Consider the following 23,853-nt stretch of genomic DNA (forward strand, 5'->3'; position numbering starts at 1 on the left):
AAGAACAGAAGACGGAGGACGAAGAAAGCAGAAGAACAGAAGACAGAAGACAGAGGACGAAGAAGCAGAAGACAGAAGATCACAGAAGAAGATACAGAAGACGAAGAACAGAAGGCAGATGACCACAGAAGAAGATGAAGAAGAAGAGAGGCGACAGGAGAGGCTGAGAAGCACACAGATGAAGAGAGAAGACGGGGAAAAGAAGAGTACAGAAGAAGATTACAGAAGAGGAGCGAGGAGGAAGAACAGAGAGGAAGAAAAGAAGCAGGAGAGAGGGTGAGTAGCGTGGGGCAGGGCGAGGGGCTGGGAGGTGGGGGGTACTTACTGCGAGGTAGCTGGGCGGTCTCAGGAACCTGGAGGAGCTGGAGGAGCTGCAGGGGGAGCGACATACCCTAAAGTGCATACGCTCTCTCCCTTAAACATGGCAACATTGGTTAACTATTCATTGGCATATTTGATTTACCTGTAGGTCCCTAGTAAAATGTACTACATGTGCCCAGGGCCTGTGTGTGAATTTTCACTGCCACTTTGACTTGCCATTTAAAAGTACTTGCCAAGCCTTAAACTCCTCTTTTTCTACATGTAAGTCGTCCCTAAGGTAGGCCTTATGTATCCCATAGGGCCTGGTGCTATGTAGGTATAAGCCAGGACACATACAGGTGTGTTTTATGTGTCCTGGTAGTGGAAAACTCCTAACTTTGTTTTCCACTTCTGAAAGGCCTGCTCCTTTCGTAGGCTAGCATTAGGTCTGCCCTCACATACTGTTTGAGTGGTGGATTTTGATTAGAAAGGGGTAAACAGGTCATGTTTATTATGGCAGGAATGGTAATAGAAAATCCTGCTTATTGGTGAGGTTGGCTTTTATATGACTATTTTAGAAATGCCACGTTTAGAAAGTGAGCATTTCTCTGCACTTAAAATCCATCTGTGCCTTACAGCCTGTCTCCAGTCCACGTCTGGGCTGGGATGGTTGAGAGCTCCCTTGTGCATTTCACCCAGACAACCACAAACACAGGATACTCAGTCACACCTGCACTCATCTGCAGACTGAATGGGTCTTCCCGGGCTAGGAGGGTGGAGGGCCTGACCCTTACATTTCAAAGGGTAGTAGCCTGCCCTCATACAATGGGCTGCCAAACACCCTTCTGGGACCCTGGCAGACAGACCTGTACTGAAAAGGGACCTTATGCACTTCAAAACCACTCTTTGTATTCTCCCCCACTTCAAAGGCATTTTGGGGTACATAAACTGTGTATCTGACCCCACCAAATCAGACACTTCTGGACTTGAATCTACAACCTGTCAAGAGGAACTGCCTGGCTGCCCACAGGACTCATCTGGACTGCTTTGCTGAGAAGGACTGCTACCCTGATGTTATACTGCTGCCATGCTGCCTTCTGACCTTGCTGAGAAGTTCTCTCCAAGGGCTTGGATTGAGCTTGCCTCCTGTTTTCTGAAGTCTCAGGGACAAAAATACCTCATCTCTGTGCACTGAAAATCAATGCACAGCCTGTCTGAAATGACGCACAGCCTGCTTTGCGTTGAGAAATTCGCCGCACAGCCAAACCAGAATGACGCACCCTGACTTCCCAAGTGAAAAATTGACACAGTGCCTGCCTTGTGATCAGAAATTCGATGCACAGCCCTACCGGATCGATGCGCATCCGAACCAGAACAACATAGCCTGACTTCCCGAGTGAAGAATCGACGCAGCGCCTGCCATGCGACAGAAAATTCGACGCATCTCTACACTGGATCAAGGCACCGCCTGTGACTTCGTCCCGCATGCCTAGGATTTCCATGCATTGTCCCTGGGTGTCAAAAAGATCCCCGCATCGCAGTGAGGAACCAAGACTGCGTGCAAGAAATTGACACGATAGTCCCTTGCAGCTTGGAAAGAAACAACGCATCATCTGTGCCGCACCGGAAATTCCAACGCACACCTTATTTTTCCACACATCTCCTCCATGTCTCCATGCATGTTATTTTTTACGCACTTTACGTGATCAAGAGACAATTGTTTCTTTCTAAGATTGAAGACTCTTTTTAATGTTGCAAAAGTGATATTTCAGCTTGTCCTCATTGAATCTTTATTGTTCTGACCTTAATTTAACCAGATAAATATCTAGATTTTTCTAAATATGTGTGGTGTATTTTTGTGGTGTTTTCAATGTGTTACTGTATGAGTTATTGCACAAATACTTTATACATTGCCTTCTAAGTTAAGCCTGACTGCTCAGGTCCAAGCTACCAGAGGGTGTGCACAGGATAATTTGGATTGTGTGTGATTTACCCTGACTAAGATTGTGGTCTCACCTTGGGCAAGGGTGTATAGCCCTGCCAACTAGAGACCCCATTTCTAACAATACCCTTAAGGCAGATTAGTACAAACGTCTGCTCAAGTCCGCTAGATTAATGCTCAATTCATTTAAAAAAATGTAGTCCTTGCCTTCTCCAAGTGATCGGCCTGCACAAGCAAATCATCAAATGCACTTTTACATTTTCCAAATGTTCTTTGTCAGTACAATAAACAATAAAAACTCTAATAAGTTGATTCACTAGGTACTAGTATATCTAGAGTTCATGTTTCCCCACTTACCAAAAGGATACCACAGATCCAAGCACACATGGATCAAGACACCTAAGGCACACATATGCAAATTAACAAAATGTAGTCAAGTCTAAAAACAGGCCTGCATACGGCCATGCACACAAAACATTAAACACAAAGACTCACATGCACTCCAATTAATATACATTTGGACAGACATCTGCACAAGCTAAGTGAAATACAGAAAACCATACACAAAGACCAACAGGCAGGTAGGTATCAAGCCATACAAAGAACACTGACACAAATTTCTAAAAATGTAGATAAACGATGCAAAGACACACATACACCACAGACAACAAATATGCAGGCACAAGTTGACCAATAGACAGAATATAACACAGAAATTGACAAATGAATTGGCAGACAATCTATAATCAACTTACTGCTCCATAAGCAAATTGTAGAAAGACTGAGCACACAACACAGTTCTCAGCAGTGGGTCTGAGTGTGATACCCCACTGAATTGCAGGTGGTGTTTCTTAGAGAGGAAATAGTCAAAGACAGAGACCTGTGTCTTTGGCACCACCTTGTCCCCCTTCATGCATTTCTTGAATAATTGTCTATATTTTGCTGAATCACTTGACTTCAATCCTAAGCATGGCAAAATCTACATACTATAGATGCCCTAATCTCTATGATAGTCTGCAGTATTTAAAGCTAAAGGTGGCCCCTCTAACAAAATGTGACTTCACTGAAAGATATTCATTGGCTGTGATGTATTCATTTTAGGTCTGGCATCAGCCAAGAGCTTTTGAGTTTACTAAAATTATAGTTATGAAATTCTTAATGACAGGAGCATTCCACCACTCCTCTTCATTCAATAATCTGCTGTTTTCTCTTCTACATTATTCTTTCCTCCACTACAGCATATAGCTGGAGGCAATAGGGCCACCCACTTCGGCCATTGGCTAGCATCTCTGTGAGTGATGACATTCTGCTCTTTCACAGGGGGCACATCTGAACATAAAGTAATATCTTCAGTGACACAAACTACTATCTCAACTTGTGCAATTTGGTCCCAATTTTTTTTTTTTCTTTTAGCTAAAGTTCTTTTTTTTTTTTATATATTGCTGAGGACATAGTAGCTCCCTAACATTAAAGATTTTCAAAAACAAAGACAAAGGAAAATACGCATTGACAAAGGCAAAATGCTCAAAATCAATACCAGACTTATTAGTTTTGCTAATACCTGTCAAATAAATAATGTTAATGTGAGTTAACTTTCTCCACTTACATGGAGACAACCTGAAAGACATGCATGTATCCCTATAAGCCTTTCCTCATGCTATTTCTATGTAGCTTTCCACGCTTGTGTCTGGAGTAAAAGTGCCAGAATGTTCTGTGTCTCAGAAAGATCATTCTACCCCAAAAGGTAGAAAACGTATGGCCAGATGTAAGGACAAGTACCAAGCGTGGTGCTGCCCCAAAATTGGCAGCACCACTCTGCTTCACTTCAGAAACACAGGGGATGTGCCGTATTTAAGTGAATAAAATGCACCCCTGCGTTTCCCCCTGTGCTGGCGCTAAATGTAGCTGTCAGCGCCAATGCAGGCATCCTTGCACAATCGTGCAAGGATGTCTGCGTTGAGAGGTGTGATTGTTTATGTGCGTAATGGTGTCCCTTCCTGAACATAAACAATCATTAATGATGCTTTGGCACTTCTGTGTGTGCTGCTCAATGCAGCACACACAGAAGTGCAAAAGCGTCATTCTCAAATGATTGTTTATGTGCAGAAAGGGACACCTTCCACACATAAACAATAATTTCTGGAATTTTGCTCTTTCTATGTGTACTGCAGAATGCAGCATGCGTAGAAAAAGAAAACAACGAGGAGGAATAAAAGCATTCCTCCTTGTTGCGCCCTGCTAATGCCACCCCTGTAGTGGTGTTAGATTTTGGCACTGCCTCAGGTTTATGAAATGTCATAAATCTGAGGCAGCATCAAAATGCAATGCCCATTGCACGCCCCTTCCACGCACAGTGGTGCGTGGGAAGGGGCCGTATTTACAAGGTGGCATTAAACTGCAAAAAGTGGCTTAACGCCACCTTGTAAATACGGTGCAGTTCTTAGCGTCACAAAAAGTGACGCTCCTGTGGCACTAGGGGCCTATAAATACAGCCCTAACAGAGTAAACTAACAGCTAAACAGTATATTTCTTGGTAGTTACAATATCATACACATAATAGCATTGAGGACAAGTTCCAGGTAATTACAGATTACCGAAAACATGATTCCTGCCTTAAGTAGGCCCTTGTGTAAACAAACTATGCCAAGAAGCCATCCAGCACTAAATACGTCTTGGCTAAACACAAAACAACCTACAGTACTCTGTACTTACAATATTCAATTACAACAGAGACCAAAGTAAGTACTCTTACACCACTAGAAACCAATACAAATATCTGCTCTAGTAATATAGCCCACCAACCTCCCAGCTACAAACTGTCAAGCATTGAGATAAGGAGGACCAGATGCTGTATAGAGTATAGAAAAAAAAACAACCATAATACTATTTAGAGATGCCTTTTTTGTCTAGTCCAACATTGCCCTTTCCTCATAACAATGGTGTTAGACCTGGCATCCTAGGCATGGTTTACCCTGTCTTTTTGCCTCTGCATCGTGTATTTGTGACAGTGTGCTGGACTTTGTGTTTGCTGGTTTTTTAAATCTGGGCATTTTAGCACTGCTGACCAGTGCTAAAGTGCAAGTGCTCTCTGCATAAATTTGAACTTTGATTGTCTTTTCCATGATTGGCATATTTGATTTACTGGTAAGTCCCTAGTAGAGTGCACTAGAGGTGCCCACGGCCTGTACATTAAATGCTACTATTGGGCCTGCAGCACTGATTGTGCCACCAACATGAGTAGCCCTGTACACATGTCTCAGACCTGCCACTGCATTGTCTGTGTGTTCAGTTTTGCCCTGCCAATTCGACATGGCAACTGTACCCACTTGCCAGGCCTAAACCTTCCCTTTTACCACATGGAAATCACCTCTAAGGTAGGCGCTAAGTAGCCCCATGGACAGGGTGCAGTGTATTTAAATGGCAGGATATGTACCAGTGTGTTTTATATGTTCTGATAGTGAAATACTGCCAAACTCGTTTTTCACTATTGCAAGGCCTATCTCTCCCATAGGTTAACATGGGGACTGCCTTGAAATATCACTTAAGTGAAGTTTACAATTGGGAGCACATGGAGATCTGGAGTTTGGGGTCTCTGAACTCACAATTTAAAAATTCTTCTTTTGGTAGAGTTGTTTTTTAAATTGTCTGTTTGACAATGCCACTTTCAAAAAGTGGTCATTTTCTTGCTTAACCATTCTGTGCCTCTGCCTGCTTGTGGAATCCATGTCTGGGTCAGATTGACAATTGGGCTGTGTGTAAATTCCCTCTCGACAGTGACACAAAGGGAGCTGAGGAGTGTTTTGCATATCCTGATGAGTCTCCTGGGCTAGAGTGGGGAGGGAGGAGCTAACACCTAAACCTGAAAGGGCTGTGTCTGTCCTCACAAAATGCAGTCTCTAACCCACAGGTGTGTGTCTGTGGCCAGACTTGGGCAAGGCAACATCTTGTGAACAAAAGAGACTTTCCTTTGAAGTTTGCCTACTTCAAAGGCAGAAATGAGTACAAGCAGTGGTCCCAAAAGCCCAGACTTTTAGATTACTTCTGGATCAAGAGGAACCTCTAGCAAGAAGAAGAGATGAAGAGCTGAAGGAGGAGTACTGCCCTTTTTCCTGCTAGTGTACTTTGCTGGGTTAGCCTGCAGTTGTTGCTTCTACCTGAGAGAGGACAGAGACCAGACTGTGGGGTGTTTTACTGCTTGTGATGTGTCTCCAAGAGCTTGGACTGAGCTTGCCCACTGTTCTGAAGTCTCAGGGCCATCAAAGACTTCCTCTGCCAGTACCTGGACTCTCTTGTTGAGACTCCTACCCTGCCAAGTGGTGCCCTATCCAGTCCCTGGGCCCTGGAAAGGAGATGTTGGTGGAACCAAAGCTGAAAACCATGCACCAGAGCCAAGCAGGAGAAATATTGACACAGCATCTGCCTTGCGGCTGAAAAATCGACACACCACCTGCATCGTGGTTGGAAAATTGACACAACACCTATGAAGTGTGGCTCTTCACCATTGTGAGTCATGATTTTGCACGCATCATCGCTGGGCATCAAGACCACAGTGAACATGCACGGACCTGATTCTGCTCATCCGTAAATTGTTTTAGTCAGATAAATATTGGCTATTTTTCTAAACTGGTGTTGATTTCTTTTGTGGTGTTTTCACTGTGTTACTGTGTGTGTTTGTACAAATACTTCACACATTGCCTCTGAGATAAACCTGACTGCTTGTGCCAAGCTACCAAAGGGGTGAGCAGGGGCTGTCTGAGGAGTGTAAATCCCTTACCCTGATTAGAGTGGGGGCTTCGCTTAGACAGAGTGCAAACGACTGACAACCGGAGACCCCATTTCTAACAAATAGCTATATATTTCTCTGAACCGGTGAAGGGCAGCACATTTATACCTGTCTACTTCTCTATACATTCACAAATGTGTATGCCGCCGAAACTTCTAGACAAAAAGATTAAACCATAAACTGCACTTGTATTGCTGTCAACACATTTAGAAAATGTGTTCATGGTCCAAAATGAGCTGAAAACTGGGTAAGTAAGAAATACATTTGCCAATATTTAAAAATATGTGAGCAAATGCGAGTATTAATTTTAAGCATATGTTCCATAGCACCATTTAGACCACATGCCAAACTAAAACCTATTGCACCGTAATTATGAAACAAGAGGAGGTAATAAATCTTCTATACACAGCAAAAGTTTAAAGAGTTTTAGAGGTTATTGCTCTGTAAAGCTGGAAGGTTCCTTCAGAAAAGCTCTCTCCGTTTATTAGTCTACTAATGGAGTTCTGTGCGCCTCAGAGATGAAGGTCACACAGCGTACGTAAGATTGCAGCACCACGCAGGCTCCTCTTTAATATTGGCTCTGCCTGATAACAGTAGAATAAATTGCATGATCTTTTAAGTGGAACTGTTCACTCTTCCTCATGTTATACTAATCCTCCAGGATTGCTTTCAGGGAAATACATTGGAGAGACTCTATAGTGGTAAAGTCAGCTAGCGCAGACCGTTTTCCACATTCCATTTGGAGTGTACGTGTAGAGGTCACGAGTCACACTACGAATGTTATAGCTTTTCATCTACTAGGCCCAAGAGGAACCTTATCCTTTCCAACGAAAGCCAGTAGTCAAATTTGAAAAAAGATAACATGTTAGCCAGTGTTGTGGGTCATTTAAATATTTATAAATAAAAAATACAAATATATTGCAGTGTTATAATTTAGTGCACATAATGTTTAACTTTCAATTGCAATCCAAAGGAGTCTGTCTGGTATGGTCTGCATCCCATCATGAGAAGCTTTAACTTGCTGTCACAAAAACGTGCTTGATTTGGCTCAATTGTCAACAAATATGCTTAGTGTTAGACTTTTCATCCTTGGCTTGGTCTCCCTTAACTTTTTGCCTCTGTTCCCCAGGTTGTTGATGTGTGCTGGACTCTGATTTTGCTATTTGTTTTACTCTGGGCACTTTACCACTGCTAACCAGTGCTAAAGTGCAAGTGCTCCTTCACAAAATGTGTATGTGATTGGTTTATCCATGATTGGCACATTTGATTTACTAGCAAGTCCCTAGTAAAGTGCACTAGAGGTGCCAGGGGCTGTAAATCAAAAGCTACTAGTGGGCCTGCAGCACTGGTTGTGCCACCCACATAAGTACAGTAGTTCTGTAATCATGACTCAGACCTGCCATTGCAGTGCCTGTGGGTGCAGTTTTACTTGTAAATTTGACTTGGCAAGTGTACCCACTTGCCAGGCCTAAACCTTCCCTTTTCTTACATGTCAGACACCCCTAAGGTTGGCCCTAGGTAGCCCCAAGGGCAGGGTGCAGTGTATGGTTAAGGTAGGACATATAGTAGTGTGTTTTATATGTCCTGACAGTGAAATATTGCTAAATTCGTTTTTCACTGTTGCAAGGCCTGTCCCTCTCACAGGTTAACATGGGGGCTACCTTTCAATCTGATTAAAGTGTAGATTCCCTTTGGGAGCGGATGGACATGTGGAGTTTGGGGTCTCTGAGCTCACAATTTAAAAATACATCTTTTAGTAACGTTGATTTTGAGATTGTGCGCTTGCAAATGCCACTTTTAGAAAGTGAGCATTTTCTTGCTTTTACCATTTCTGTGACTCTGCCTGTTTGTGGATTCCCTGTCTGGGTCAGTTTGACAGTTGGGCTGGCTGCACCTCACACTAGACAGTGACACAAAGGGAGCTGGGGTGTAGCCTGCACATCCTAATGAACCATCTGTGCTAGGAGGGAGGGGAGGAGTGGTCACTCGCACCTGAAAGGGCTGTGCCTGCCCTCACACAATGCAGTCTCCACCCTCCTGGTGAGTGTCTGGGGCCTGGCCTGGGCAAGGCAGGATTTCACATTCCAAAGAGACTTTACTTTGAAGTAGGCCTACTTCAAAGGAGAAACTGGGTATAAGAAGGGTACCCAAAACCACAGAGTTTAGTACACTTCTGGAAACAAGAAGGAACCTCTGCCTGGAGAAGAGCTGAAGAGCTGAGGAGAAGTGCTGACCTGCCTGTGACTGTGCTTTGTGGAGCTATCCTGCAGTTGCTGCTTCTGCCAGATTAAGAGGGCAAAGACTGGACTTTGTGTGCCTTCCATCTCGTGAAGAAATCTGCAAGGTCTTGATTTAGAGCTTGCCTCCTGTTGTTTGAAGTCTCAGGGACAGCAAAGACTTCTCTCTGCCAGCACCTGGAGTCTCTGGAGAGACTCCTGCTCTGACAAGTGGTGCCCTATCCAGTCCCTGGGCCCTCGAAAGGAAAGCTGGTGGAAATCCAAGGAAATCGACTTCGGACATCTCCGGACTGCAGCGCTGCTGAATCCAGGGACGCCGCCTGCACCCGATGCCGTGACCTTCGCTGGAACGCGACCCTCTTCGCAGGCCCGATGCCTCTGCAGCCCCGCTGAAGTCCGCGACTCAGTGGAAGTCGCCGCACCAAGTCGTGACCGACGCCGCTCGAAGTGCACGGATTCAACGTTTCGCCCCGACTTCGCACATCGACTTGTTTTCACTCTTCACCAAAGGTACTGTACTTGGGGGTCTACACGACTCCGTGTCCGGCGCCGCTGGTGTCGACTTGTTGGGAACGACTCCGTCACGACGCCGTGTTAACACCTCATCGAAGCATTTTTGTTTCTAAGCGCTATTTTTGAGTTTAATCTTTAAAAATTCATAACTTGACTTGTGTATGTCGGATTTTTGTTGTTTTGGTCTTGTTTTGTTTAGATAAATATTTCCTATTGTTCTAAACCTGTGTTGTGTCATTTTGTAGTGTTTTCATTGAGTTACTGTGTGTGTTGGTACAAATACTTTACACCTAGCACTCTGAAGTTAAGCCTACTGCTCTGCCAAGCTACCAAGGGGGTAAGCAGGGGTTAGCTGAGGGTGATTCTCTTTTACCCTGACTAGAGTGAGGGTCCTTGCTTGAACAGGGGGTAACCTGACTGTCAACCAAAGACCCCATTTCTAACACCTAGAAGTTATGCAAATCATCATGCTTCGATTATTTTCGAATCCAAATGTTAAACCGTTTTGTGTAGGTACAACAGATATGAGTATATGATCTTCGTCTATTTTGTTGTTAGCAAAACCGAAACTTTACAATGTTAATAAAAGGTTTTCAACTTCAAGAAAGTATGAAATGTTTCCTAATCTTGGTAAAATCATCACTCGTGCACGCATAAGTATTTCTTAGAAGATTCAAGTTTAGTATTTTGAAAGAGTTACATAAAAAGTATCTTTCATTCCCTTGCAGGTGGTTAACCGACGATAAAGGACTCGGGGTATGAAGGTAGTTAAAATGAGAATTCTAAGAGCAGCACTGGATGGTTGTTACCATTAGTTATGAAATGGGCTGTGTGGCGATTGATATAAATTGGCAGAGGGAAGCTGGTAGGATAGCAAATATAAATAATTTAAAGATGAATCGTCCTTTGTCTACGGCATTTGAAAGGGCTACGTCTGTGACTGAATAGTGTGCGAAGTTGTGAAGTTTTGGACATTGTAAGTTTGCACTTCCCTAGGTTCGTTAAATGGGAAGCTAGAGAAGTGTTTGGGAAATGGTGCAAAAGGGAGCGCATGTCCAGTGATGGGAACTTTCCCACTGCTGCGAGAGGCCGTGCTTCCCACTTGACAGACAAAGGTTTGTCTTAAGACTGCACTGCGCACAGTCTGCGGATGGCCCACTCAGCTCATGGCCAGCTCTAGGGCGGTGCGACCAGAGCCACTGCACCAGGTGCTGACTTCGGGTGGGGGCTCAGTGCTTGGAAGTGTAATATGATTTTACAAGCTGCCAGGGTTTCTTTCCTCCAGTTATTTTCAGCCTACAATAAAAATGTCAGGTTAACTCCGTGATTAATGTTCCTTCTGGAAAGAGATTAGGGCCCATATTTATACTTTTTGACGCTAAACTGCGCTAACGCAGTTTAGCGTCAAAAAATTTAGCGCCGTCTAACGCCATTCTGAAGCGCCATGCGGGCGCCGTATTTATGAAATGGCGTTAGCCGGCGCTAGCAGACCGGCGCTGCCTGGTGTGCGTGGAAAAAAACCACGTAGACCAGGCAGCGCAGGCGTAGGGGGAAAATGGCGTTAGGGCGTCTTAAAATGGGGCAAGTCAGGTTGAGGCAAAAAAATCGCCTCAACCCGATTTGCGCCATTTTTTTCGACGCCCAGACGCCATTTAAATGACTCCTGTCTTAGTAAAGACAGGAGTCATGCCCCCTTGCCCAATGGCCATGCCCAGGGGACTTATGTCCCCTGGGCATGGTCATTGGGCATAGTGGCATGTAGGGGGGCACAAATAAGGCCCCCCTATGCCACCCAAAAAAATTAAACAAAATAAAAAATTATACTTACCTAAACTTACCTGAATGTCCCTGGGATGGGTCCCTCCATCCTTGGGTGTCCTCCTGGGGTGGGCAAGGGTGGCAGGGGGGGTCCCTGGGGGCATGGGAGGGCACCTGTGGGCTCATTTTGAGCCCACAGGCCCCTTAACGCCTACCCTGACTCAGGCGTTAAAAAGTGGCGCAAATGCGGGGTTTTTTGACCCGACCACTCCCGGGCGTGATTTTTGCCCGGGAGTATAAATACGACGCATTTGCGTCGCCGTCATTTTTTTAGACGGGAACGCCTTCCTTGCATCTCATTAACGCAAGGAAGGCGTTCACGCAAAAAAATGACGCTATTTGCCCATACTTTGGCGCTAGACGCGTCTAACGCCAAAGTATAAATATGGCGTTAGTTTTGCGCCGAATTTGCGTCGAAAAAAACGACGCTAATTCGGCGCAAACGGAGTATAAATACGGGCCTAGAGTTCTGCCTAGTGGAAGTTTTAACTCATCCTAAGGTAAGGCAGAGGATTAGTTTGTCTGCTGCAAAGCGCATGCACCATACAGATCACAAAGTGTATGTAATTAGGGTGACCAGACATCCCGGATATGCCGGGACAGTCCCAGTTTTTGAAGGAGTGTCCCAGTGTCCCGACACTTTCTTCTAAAACCAAAAGATGTCCCTGTTTTTAAGGGAGGGTCTGGTAAACCTGCACATTAATCATAGTTTTGTGCAGGCTCACATTTCAACTAGTCCTCTCAGAAACCATGGACAGATGTTCACTGGATGAAACTCTCCGGCTTTGCTGCCTCACATCATTCAAGCAGCACAGCAGGATTTAATCAGGTGTAAATCAGGGCTGAGGTATGTAAAGACTGGAAAACCAGCCTGACCCACGAGCTCTACAAAGAATTGGGAGGGAATGTTAAAAAATTAATATATATATATATATAAAGATGCCTTGTGACCTATGTCAATGTCTGTGCCTGCCCTGGTTTTTCTTGCTGAAAATCTGGTCACCCTAATATAATGTAATAAGGTCAGAATGTTTCTGCTTTTGTCAGAGAGATGCTTTTGTTACTTGCAGTTTATAAGTTAAAATCCTAATATAAAACAGTAAGCTATTTACTGTCATCAAAGAGCTGCATGCAAACAGCAAGCCATAGATTAGAGTTAAGATTTTTTTTCCCTAGTCTTTCATTATTCTAATGTTGCAAAAAGGGTTGATTTAGGTAGAAATCAATTCTTATTATTAAAGAGAACCCCCAACTATGGTGTTCCATTTTAAATTCTGAGTTTGTTCTTCTCCAGAAAAAGCACACAAACTATACTACCTACCAGTATGGATGACCTTTTAGCCCTCTGTCATATGTAACATTCCCTATACACTGATTTTCACACGTTAGATTGATTGTCTCTGTGCTCTGACATCCTAGACTACACTAATATGAGTGATGCTATAAAGCTAATTAAATGCATCAGAGAGAGAGTGGTTATGGAAACTGGAGTGGCTCTGTTAAAGGTTGCTAGTGAGGGAACCCATGGTGGAGGTGGTCATTAGGGGGCACCTACAATCACTGTCGCACTGGGCATCACCTGCGCTAAACTTGGTCCTGACTCAGCTGTCAGTGTACCAGAGGAGCAGTGCCGGATTACCAAATAGGCAAAGAAGGCACTGGCCTAAGGACCCCACTCCTTTTAGGGGCCCTGTGACAATGGTTCAAAATAATATTGATTTGATCTTGAAAAAAATTGCAATCAAGCTTTCTTAAATTGTTTCCAAAGGATAGAAATGTTTTTATCAACTCTACATTAACAACTCTATAGAGATTATACTGTATTAAAATATTGTACCCATTAACAACTTAAAGTACATAAACCATAGACATCAGATTCACATAACAGTTTGTCTCTTAAATGCTTATCTTCTGTTAGGTGTCAGTTTGTAAAATAAAATCGGTGCAAAATATGTACACATAATGTTTCGTTTTGTGTAATAAAATTGATTTAGGAAATATGTTGGTTGGTAAAATTAAAAACGTATTAGGAGATGATTTGTGAAGGGGGCCCTGATAATTTGACTGCCTAGGGACCTTCACAGGCACTGCAAAGTAGGTTCCATTATGGCTAGAGATCCCAGTTACAGACACAGTGCTTTCTGTCACATAAGAGCACTGGCCAATGCAATATCCACCACAAAGGCAAAACAATGTGGAAGAATATTCAATATGCATGTGTGAACTGTTATATTTGCATTCACCTAACACTAGAATCTACCCTAATGTGGTTGAGCAATTGATGACAAAACTGTTAAAAGGTGGTGAACCATCAAGTCTCAGCTAGATAGCTGGTCTCACAAGATCACTGACAGCATCTTGACTGGCCAATGTTGATCTCATCAGTGAAGCTGACAGTGGAGTCATAATTAGGAGAACCATCTTCACCTGTAATCTTATTTGGTTGAGCTAAATATTGGAAACACAGAGACTGAGAGTGTGGCTTCCTCTTCAATTCACAGCTCTGGAACACACAGGAGATTGAGTGCAAGGTTTACCCATCTCGAGCAAGACACTCTATCACCTTAATAATATTGCCTTCTCTCTTCATGACCGTCAGCCATAGTCAGGTCAGTGACCCTATGCCTGAGCTTGTAAACAAATGGGCACATTTGCCCTGGACCTCAGCCTGCCCTTAAAAAATGCATACTCAACAAATTGGTGCAAAATGAACGAGTGCAATGAACCATTTTTATACTGTTTGCAAACCAAATATTTGTTTTTAAATGCAAACCCCACCCCCCTCATACCCACATTTACCTATGAAATGTACCTGCAATTATTTAGGAAAAACATGTGCTCCTGATTAAGTTAACAAACATATTCACAGTCATTCACTTATTTGAATTGTCCAACATTTTTTAGCATATGCACCCTACTTGTAGCAGAGGTAATTTATGCCAAAAACATGCAACTTTTGTGCAACATATATTCTATATTTTCATTGTAAACTACTAGCTCAAATAGAAACTGCACAGGGCTGCTAACCCTAATGCCATACTATACTAGGAAGTCTATTTTGTCCACTATTGCAGAAAACCATTTGTTTGTATGTACTGAAAAGTTGCTATTCAGTATAATTTTTTATTGTAGATGACCTCCCTCTGTCTAGTGTCACGACCACCACCATAGCATTTTGACCTAGAGCAGACACATAAAATAGTCATATCTCTGAATTTATAGAACATAATGTGGTGCTAAGGTCATTCAGCTTCATAAGCTTAATCTGATTGGACCTTTGCCGTTGAGGGCAATTAATGCCACCAACTGACTATTCTGTGCTAAGTCTTTTCCACTCTTACTCCAACAATCGGAACCTTGGTGCCCTTTTACCTTAATATTGAAGAACACAGATCTTTAGATGAAACTTTGAAAGCCATTACTTTTGTGAGCTGAATGATGTGTTTTTGAGTTCTTTAATATTTTTGTGAGATTTCAAGCAACAGAGGTTTTCTCACAAAGATGATCTTCCATGCATCCATGGTCAACAGTAAACGAGAATAAAGTGTGAACATATTATTGCATACAATTGTAATATTCAATTTGACATACGTTTTCATTTTGATCCATTACCAACAATATGGATGTCAGATCCAAAGCCTCTCTGGGAATGCTGAGGACTCCTAAACTCAAGCCCGTAGATCCACATTCTCTCACTGACCATAGTGTTATTCTGAAGATTGTATCTTGGCACATACGAGCTAGTGGTTGCATTTTAGCACCAGAAAGAGCTAGGACCATTTATTGTTTGTGTTGTTCCTCATTTTACCAGCCATGCATTGTAAATGAAGACATGTTACCCTTAAATACATTACTCTTACTTGAGCCATGACTTCTCTAAATAGTGGTCATCTGGGTGTCACATGCATAACATGACTTGCCTAGCCATTTGAAGTACAGTAATAACTGAAGCCTTGTTCCACAAGAGTCACATTACAGTACCCACCACAGATACTACCCAACAACCACTGATTGCCCCATAACTTAGAGAAAAAGCCTTTCAGATGAAGACTTCAGAAATTTCCATGTTAACCAGATGAAGGCTGGCAATCTGTTGCAAGTCAGCCTCATGCTCTTTATCATGGGAGTTCCCAGGTAACTTCCAATCTTCAATAACCACAATAAGCTACTTCCAAGACCACCACCAAAACTGCTCAGTCTTGAGGAGGTCGAGTCTTTTGAGACCCATGAAAAGTTTCCTGAGTTCTACATTCAGTTACATGATCACGGCTTGCCTTTACACTCTCGTGTGGACCTTGGGCTTCGCAAGTAGGCCACTAAAGTCACTCATAGTCATGAGAAGCAACATAGGTCTCTTTGAGACTCAAGAAGTCAGTGAATTGGGCATGCCTTTTGAGAGCACCAGGAAACGTTACTTCAGCAATTGAGAGATATTTACACATATATTTCTAGAGGTTCTCAACAAAACATCCCTTTGGGAAACGCAGAGTCACCAGTCAATTTTTGCAACAAAAAAAAAGAAGCAGAATGGGTGATGTAGTTTAGGACAAACATGATTATCTTGTCCTCCTGCAGTATAATTTTATTTGAAAGTTACAGCTGGTGAATTATTCTCTTTGTTGCTAAATTATAGATTTCACAAGTTAAATATGTATCAGCATGTGCATCACTTCTCTTCTGCAGCAAAGTAATGTCAGTTAGCACAGCCACAATATGCATCTAGCATATTGTTCCCGCATGCACATCCCACAGACAAATCAGAACATATGTACTACAGGACACGAACTGAACACTGTCATAAGGAATTTGGCACAGCTATGAAGTGTTATCTGCAAGGGTTTCCAGTTTCCCCTGTGGATGGGGTTTTCCTACGGTTTGCCCAAAAGTATTAATGAGTTAACTCCTTTAGGCTTGGAAAAACTATGGGGGTCATTACAACATTGGCGGTAAAAGCTGCTTACCGCTGTGCAGAAGACCGCCAACACACTGCCGCGGCAGTGGAATTCAGCCACGGTCATTATGACCCACTGCTCGGAATCCGCCAAAATTGAGACACCCACACAAGTCCGCCACACCAAAGTTCAGTGATAAACTGGCGAAAACAAAACCTCCACTGTCACGCCAACAGGAATACGTCCACACTATCACGACCCACAAATCCACGCAACGGTCTTTCAACCGCGGTATTCCATTGGCGGTATACACCGCCGCGCTCAAAATACACACACACATATACACAACACTACCACATTGGACAATTCAAAATACACACACCTGAAACACATACACACACCATTCCCACACACCCAATACAATATGAAACACCCGCCCACATCACCTACAAACCTCTACGACCAACAATTCCGAAAGAAGGCCAGAGAGAGACACCACAATCTACAAACAAGCATCCACAGGCACTCAACACCATCACTCACACAACATCCACGCACCTCACACAACACACCACTAAATATCACCCCACACATCACAACACACACCAACCCACACATCACCCACACCACCCCATGACACGGCAAAGACACCCCAGGTTCTCTGAGGAGGAGCTCAGGGTCATGGTGGAGGAAATCATCCGGGTAGAGCCACAGCTATTCAGATCACAGGTGCAGCACACCTCCATAGCTAGGAAGATGGAGCTATGGCGAAGAATAGTGGACAGGGTCAACGCAGTGGGACAACACCCAAGAAATAGAGATTACATCAGGAAGAGGTGGAACGACCTACGGGGGAAGGTGCGTTCCGTGGTCTCAAGACACCACATCGCGGTTCAGCGGACTGGTGGTGGACCACCACCTCCTCCCCCACAAATAACAACATGGGAGGAGCAAGTCTTGGTTATTCTGCATCCTGGGAGCCTCGCAGGAGTAGCCGGAGGAATGGACTCTGGTAAGTCAAATCTTAACTATTACATCGCCCACCCTACCTGCATGCAATCACATACCCCCACCCTTGCCCTCAGCCCCATCACCCCAACTCCTCACAAATGTCCCAATATCACAAACCACCCATCCCAACACCAAACCCTGCATGCAACACCAAAGCATGGACACCCATCACCAAAGCATGGGCACTGCACATACCCATACACCCCCTAAACCATCCTCACACAAGGTCCCACACAGGAATACAAGCACTGGGGTCACCCACCCATTGCACACCATGGCACGCACAGATGCAATAATCATGCTCTTACACCCCTGCAGGACCCCTACCCAACGTCACCAGACAGGAGGGTCCAGACATGTCCACACCACCAATAGAAGAGGCCCACAGTGATGACAGCAGCTCTGTCCAACTAGATCTAGACGACCAGCCCAGCCCATCTGGGACCTCGGGACAGTCAGTTCCCCTCACACATTCAAAGGCCACTACAGAGCTTCCCCCCTCTGGAAACACCAGCACAGCACCCACCCAGCGGGCCCATACCTCTGTCCCCAGGACACGTTAATCATCAGTGTGTCCACCACTAGAGGGAACCCAGGCACACCCACCACCCCAACAACAACAGGGACCTGGGGGCAGTGGCAGTGGGCACACAGTTCAGGGGACAGAGACCCAGGGAAACAGGGGAACTGGGAGGGCTGCTGTGTGACAGGGGGAGGACAGGCCCAGGGAACCCACTCTCGACGAGGCCCTCTCCAACATCATGGGAGCCTACCATCATTCCCAGGAGACGATGGCAACGGTTCTGGCCACGTTTCAGGAGACCCAGCGGCTGCAGGAGGAACAGTATTTGGGCTTCAGGGAGGAACTCAGTTCCATCAATTCCGCCCTGGGCACCATCGTAGGGGTGCTGAAGGAAGTCCTCAACACCAGGAGGAAAACTGTGGCACAACAAGGGGCCCCTGACACTAGCTTGGATGATGAACTGCCCACCACCTCCGCCGGCGCTAGTGGACAGGAGGCACCGCCACAGGACCACCACACCAGCACCCCACCCCCTGCAGAGGGAGAACCACCCCGCAAACGGTCCCTGAGATCCAGGACAAAGACAGAGAGGGATGCCAAGACCCCCGCCAAGAAATGAGACCACCTTGATTGTCATCCTTTTGTCACATCTTGTCACCCTGTCCATCCTCAAACTGCCCAGCTTCACTTCCTATGCCCCTTTGGACAATGCACCTGTGAGACTAATAGCTTGGACTCTGCCATGGACATTTCTCCACCATCACCCCTCACCATTTAACAACCCCCTACAATATTGAGCACTTAAATAAACACCCTCAAAGCACAAAACAATTTGGAGTCTGTCTGTGATTTCGAATTAGTGTATTAGCAATTACAGTGACAAACTGCTCTTTCAATGGTAATGTCAACATACCTATGTCACACAGCTATAGTCCATGAGGAAACAAAGCAGATGTCACACAGTGGGACCCACATCTGTGAAATCGTAAGAGAAAGTGACAAATCAGTGACCATACACTGGGTGAAAAGGAAAGACAGTAGAGATGTAGTAGTGTTAAAGTACATGCAGTAGGCAGGTTTGTCTTCTTACCAGTGTCTCACTGGAAGTATTGCAGGATCACAGAGTTCCTGTTGTCGATGTCCTCTTCTTCTGCTTCCTCGTCTTCACTGTCCACAGGCTCCACAGCTGCCACAACACCTCCATCTGGGCCATCCTCCTGCAGAAAAGGCACCTGTCGTCGCAAAGCCAAGTTGTGAAGCATACAGCAGGCCACGATGATCTGGCACACCTTCTTTGGTGAGTAGAATAGGGAACCAGCTGTCATATGGAGGCACAGGAACCTGGCCTTCAGGAGGCCGAAGGTCTGCTCTAAAATCCTCCTAGTTCGCCCATGGGACTCATTGTAGCGTTCCTCTGCCCTTGTCCTGGGATTCCTCACTGGGGTCAGTAGCCATGGCAGGTTGGAGTAACCAGAGTCACCTGCAAATGGCGAGGGTCAACTGTTAGACACACACTAACTCTTGGGGATATCCCCAGACAACTATTCCCACTGATTTGGTTCTAGGTGCTCACCTAGTAGCCACACACGGTGCCTCTGCAGTTGCCCCATCACATAAGGGATGCTGCTATTCCGCAGGATGTAAGCGTCATGCACTGAGCCAGGGAATTTGGCATTAACATGGGAGATGTACTGGTCTGCCAAACACACCATCTGCACATTCATCGAATGGTAACTCTTCCGGTTTCTGTACACCTGTTCACTCCTGCGTGGGGGGACCAAGGCCACATGTGTCCCATCAATTGCACCTATGATGTTGGGGATATGTCCCAGGGCATAGAAGTCACCTTTCACTGTTGGCAAATCCTCCACCTGAGGGAAAACGATGTAGCTCTGCATGTGTTTCAGCAGGGCAGATAACACTCTGGACAACACGTTGGAAAACATAGGCTGGGACATCCGTGATGCTATGGCCACTGTTGTTTGAAATGACCCACTTGCAAGGAAATGGAGTACTGACAGCACCTGCACTTGAGGGGGGATCCCTGTGGGATGGCGGACAGCTGACATCAGGTCTGGCTCCAACTGGGCACACAGTTCCAGGATTGTGGCACGATCAAGCCTGTAGGTGATGATTACATGTCTTTCCTCCATTGTCGACAGGTCCACCAGCGGTCTGTACACCGGAGGATGCCGCCATCTCCTCACATGTCCCAGCGGACGGTGCCTATGGAGGACAACAGCGAGCATAGAGTCAACCAACTCAGAGGTACGTAAACACAGCTTACTCAGAAAACTATTCATAACCCGAAATTTGCCTGTATGAGTGTTGAGCCAGGGCCTAGGTATGTCTGACGCAGTTAAAAATAAAGCCATGTGGGCCCCTGAAACGGCGGCTGCCTGACCTGTAAAGTGGGACAATGGGATATGAGGTAACTGCGCTGGTGTTGTACACCGTCTCGGTAGGCGGTCGAAGACCGCGGCGCAATTCTGCATTGGTTAACATTGGACCCATGGGTCCCAGAAGCCAATGACGATGTACGCCGGCAGTGACTGTATGCACCGCCGCGGATGTGACCGACATTTTCTATCAGTTCAATCACTCGATACCTGATCTTCGACAGGAGAGGACCTACACTGCAAGTGCTGCTGTGTCCTCAGTCTGGAAGAGACAATGGCTCGTGCTTCTGGGGAAAGGGACCCTGCCTTCAGCACGGAGGAGTTGGAGAAACTCCTGGATGGGGTCCTCCCCCAGTACACGCTACTCTACGGTCCTCCAGACAAACAGGTAAGTACACTGTGAGCATGCTGTATGGGCAATGCCTGTGTGTAGTGGTGTCGTAGTTTGGACTCTTGCTCTGAGCAAGACTGCTGGTCTCAGGATGACAGTACTTTCGTTTGTAGGTGACTAAGGTGGTCATTCCAACCTCAGCGGTAAAAGGCGCTTACCGCCGTTCAGAAGACCGCCATAACACCGCCGCGGCCGCAGTAAACCGCCACGGTCATTCTGACCCACAACAGGCAAACCGCCAAAATACAGACATCCACAAAAGTCCGCCACACCAAAGTGCAGCGAGAAACTGGCGATGACCAAACCTCCACCGTCACGCCAACAGAAATACGCCCACACTATCACGACACACGAATCCACGCGGCGGTCTTTCAACCGCGGTATTCCATTGGCGGTACACACTGCTGCGCTCAAAATACACACACACTTACAAAATACAACCACATTGGACAATTCAAAATACACACACCACTCCCACACACCCAATTAAATATAAAATACACACCCACATCACCCACAAACCTCCACTCCTAGAGATTCGTGAACACGCACTGAGAAAAGACATCCGAGCACCCAGACGCCCAATTCACTGTCACCCAGCAATATTTGCACGCACTTCACACAACACAACAATACACATCACCACACTTAGCACCACACAATCCACCCTACACATCACCCACACCACCTCATGGCCCCGCAAAGACACCCCAGGTTCTCTGATGATGAACTCAGGGTCATGGTGGAGGAAATTGTACGAGTAGAACCACAGCTGTTTGGGGCACAGGTGCAGCACACCACCATTGCCAGGAAGATGGAGCTATGGAGCAGTATAGTGGACAGGGTCAACGCTGTGGGACAGCACCCAAGAAATCGGGACGACATCAGGAAGAGGTGGAACGACCTACGGGGGAAGGTGCGATCCATGGTATCCCGGCACAACATCGCGGTGCAGAAGACTGGCGGCGGACCCCCACCTCCTCCCCCAGAATTCACAACATGGGAGGAGCAAGTCTTGAACATCCTGCATCCTGAGGGCCTCACAGGAGTAGGCGGAGGAATGGACTCTGGTAAGGCAAATCTTAACTACTTCTTCCCCCCACACCACCTGCATGCCAACTCATACCCCCACCCTCACCCTCACCCCATCACATCCTACTCCTTGCAACTGTCTCACCATCACAACCCACCCATCCCAACACCTAGCCCTGCATGCGTCCACAAAGCATGGACACCCATCACCTAAGCATGCCCACTGCACATACACATACAACCCCCCCCCCAACCACTGTCACAACAGCCCCCACAAAGGAATGCCAGCACTGGGGTACACGGGCACCCACCCATTGCACGCTATGACACACACAGAAGCAATAACCATACTTTTATACCCCTGCAGGACCCGAACGCCACGTCACCGCGCAGGAGGGTCCACAAATGTCCACTCCACCCCCAGAAGAGGCCCACAGTGAGGACAGCAGCTCTGTCTCCCTGGATCTAGATGACCAGCCCGGTCCATCGGGGACCTCGGGACAGTCGGTTCCCCTCACACAGCCACAGGCCACAGTAGACCTTCCCCCCTCTGGGAACACCAGCACAGCACCCACCCAGCGGGCCCATACCTCTGTCCCCAGGACACGTCAATCAGCGGTGTGTCCACCACTACAGGGAACCCAGGCTAACCCACCACCCCAACAACAACAGGGACCTGGGGGCAGTGGTAGTGGGCACACGGTCCAGGGGACAGAGGCCCAGGGAAACAGGGGAACTGGGAGGGCTGCTGTGCGACAGGGGGGTGACAGGCCCAGGGAACCCACTCTCCACGAGGCCCTCTCCTCCATCATGGAAGCATACCACCGCTCCCAGGAGACGATGGCAACGGTCCTGGCCAGGTTTCAGGAGATCCAGATTCTGCAGGAGCAACAGTATATGGGGTTCAGGGAGGAACTAATAAACATCAGTTCCGCCATGGGTACCATCGTAGTGGCCCTGAATGAGGTAGTCACGACATTGCGGGACACTGTGGCACCTCAAAGGGCCCCTGACACTAGCATGCACCAAGAACTGCCTACCACCTCTGCCGGCGCTAGTGGACAGGAGGCCCCGACACAAGACCAACAGGCCACCAGAACCCCACCCCCTGCAGAAGGAGAACCACCCCGCAAGCGGGCCCTGAGATCCAGGAAGAAGACAGAGTAAGATGTCAAGACCCCCGCCAGCAAAGGATACCGCCCTGATTGTCATCCCACTGTCCCACATTGTCACCCTGTCCAACCTTAAACTGCCCCTGCTCCACTTCCCACAGGCATTTGGACAATGCACCTGTGAAACTGATAGTCTGGACTCTGCCATGGACAATCCTCCACCATCACCCCTCACCGATTTGCAACCACCCATCCAATTTAGAGCACTTGAATAAAAACACTTATTGCACAAAACAATCTGGAGTCTGGCTGTGATTTAGAACAAATGTATTAGACATGACCGTGCCAAATTGTTCATTCACATTGTGATGCTAACAAACCGCTGTCACACAGCTGTAGTCCATATGGAAACAAAGCAGATGTCACGCAGTGGGGCCCACATCTCTGAAAACGGAAGGGAAAGTCACAACACAGTTACCATACACTGGGGGAAAAAGTCAGACAGTAGAGAGGTAGGAGTCATTAAATGCCAGTGTCTACTCTTACCTGTGTGTCACTGAAAAAACTGCTGTATTACTGTGTTCCTGTTCTCTATGTCGTCCTCTTCGGCTTCCTCCTCTTCACTCTCCACAGGCTCCACAGCTGCTACAACACCACCATCTGGACCATCCTCCTGCAGAAAAGGCACCTGGCGGCGCAAAGCCAGGTTGTGAAGCAGACAGCAGGCCACGATGATCTGGCACACCTTCTTTGGTGAGTACATTAGGGATCCACCTGTCATATGGAGGCACCTGAACCTGGCCTTCAGGAGGCCAAAGGTTCGCTCGATCACCCTCCTAGTCTGCCCATGGGCCTCATTGTACCGTTCCTCTGCCCTTGTCCTGGGATTCCTCACTGGGG

The sequence above is a fragment of the Pleurodeles waltl genome, chromosome 1_2, assembly GCF_031143425.1.
Source record: "Pleurodeles waltl isolate 20211129_DDA chromosome 1_2, aPleWal1.hap1.20221129, whole genome shotgun sequence".
Classification (NCBI taxonomy): Eukaryota; Metazoa; Chordata; class Amphibia; order Caudata; family Salamandridae; genus Pleurodeles; species Pleurodeles waltl.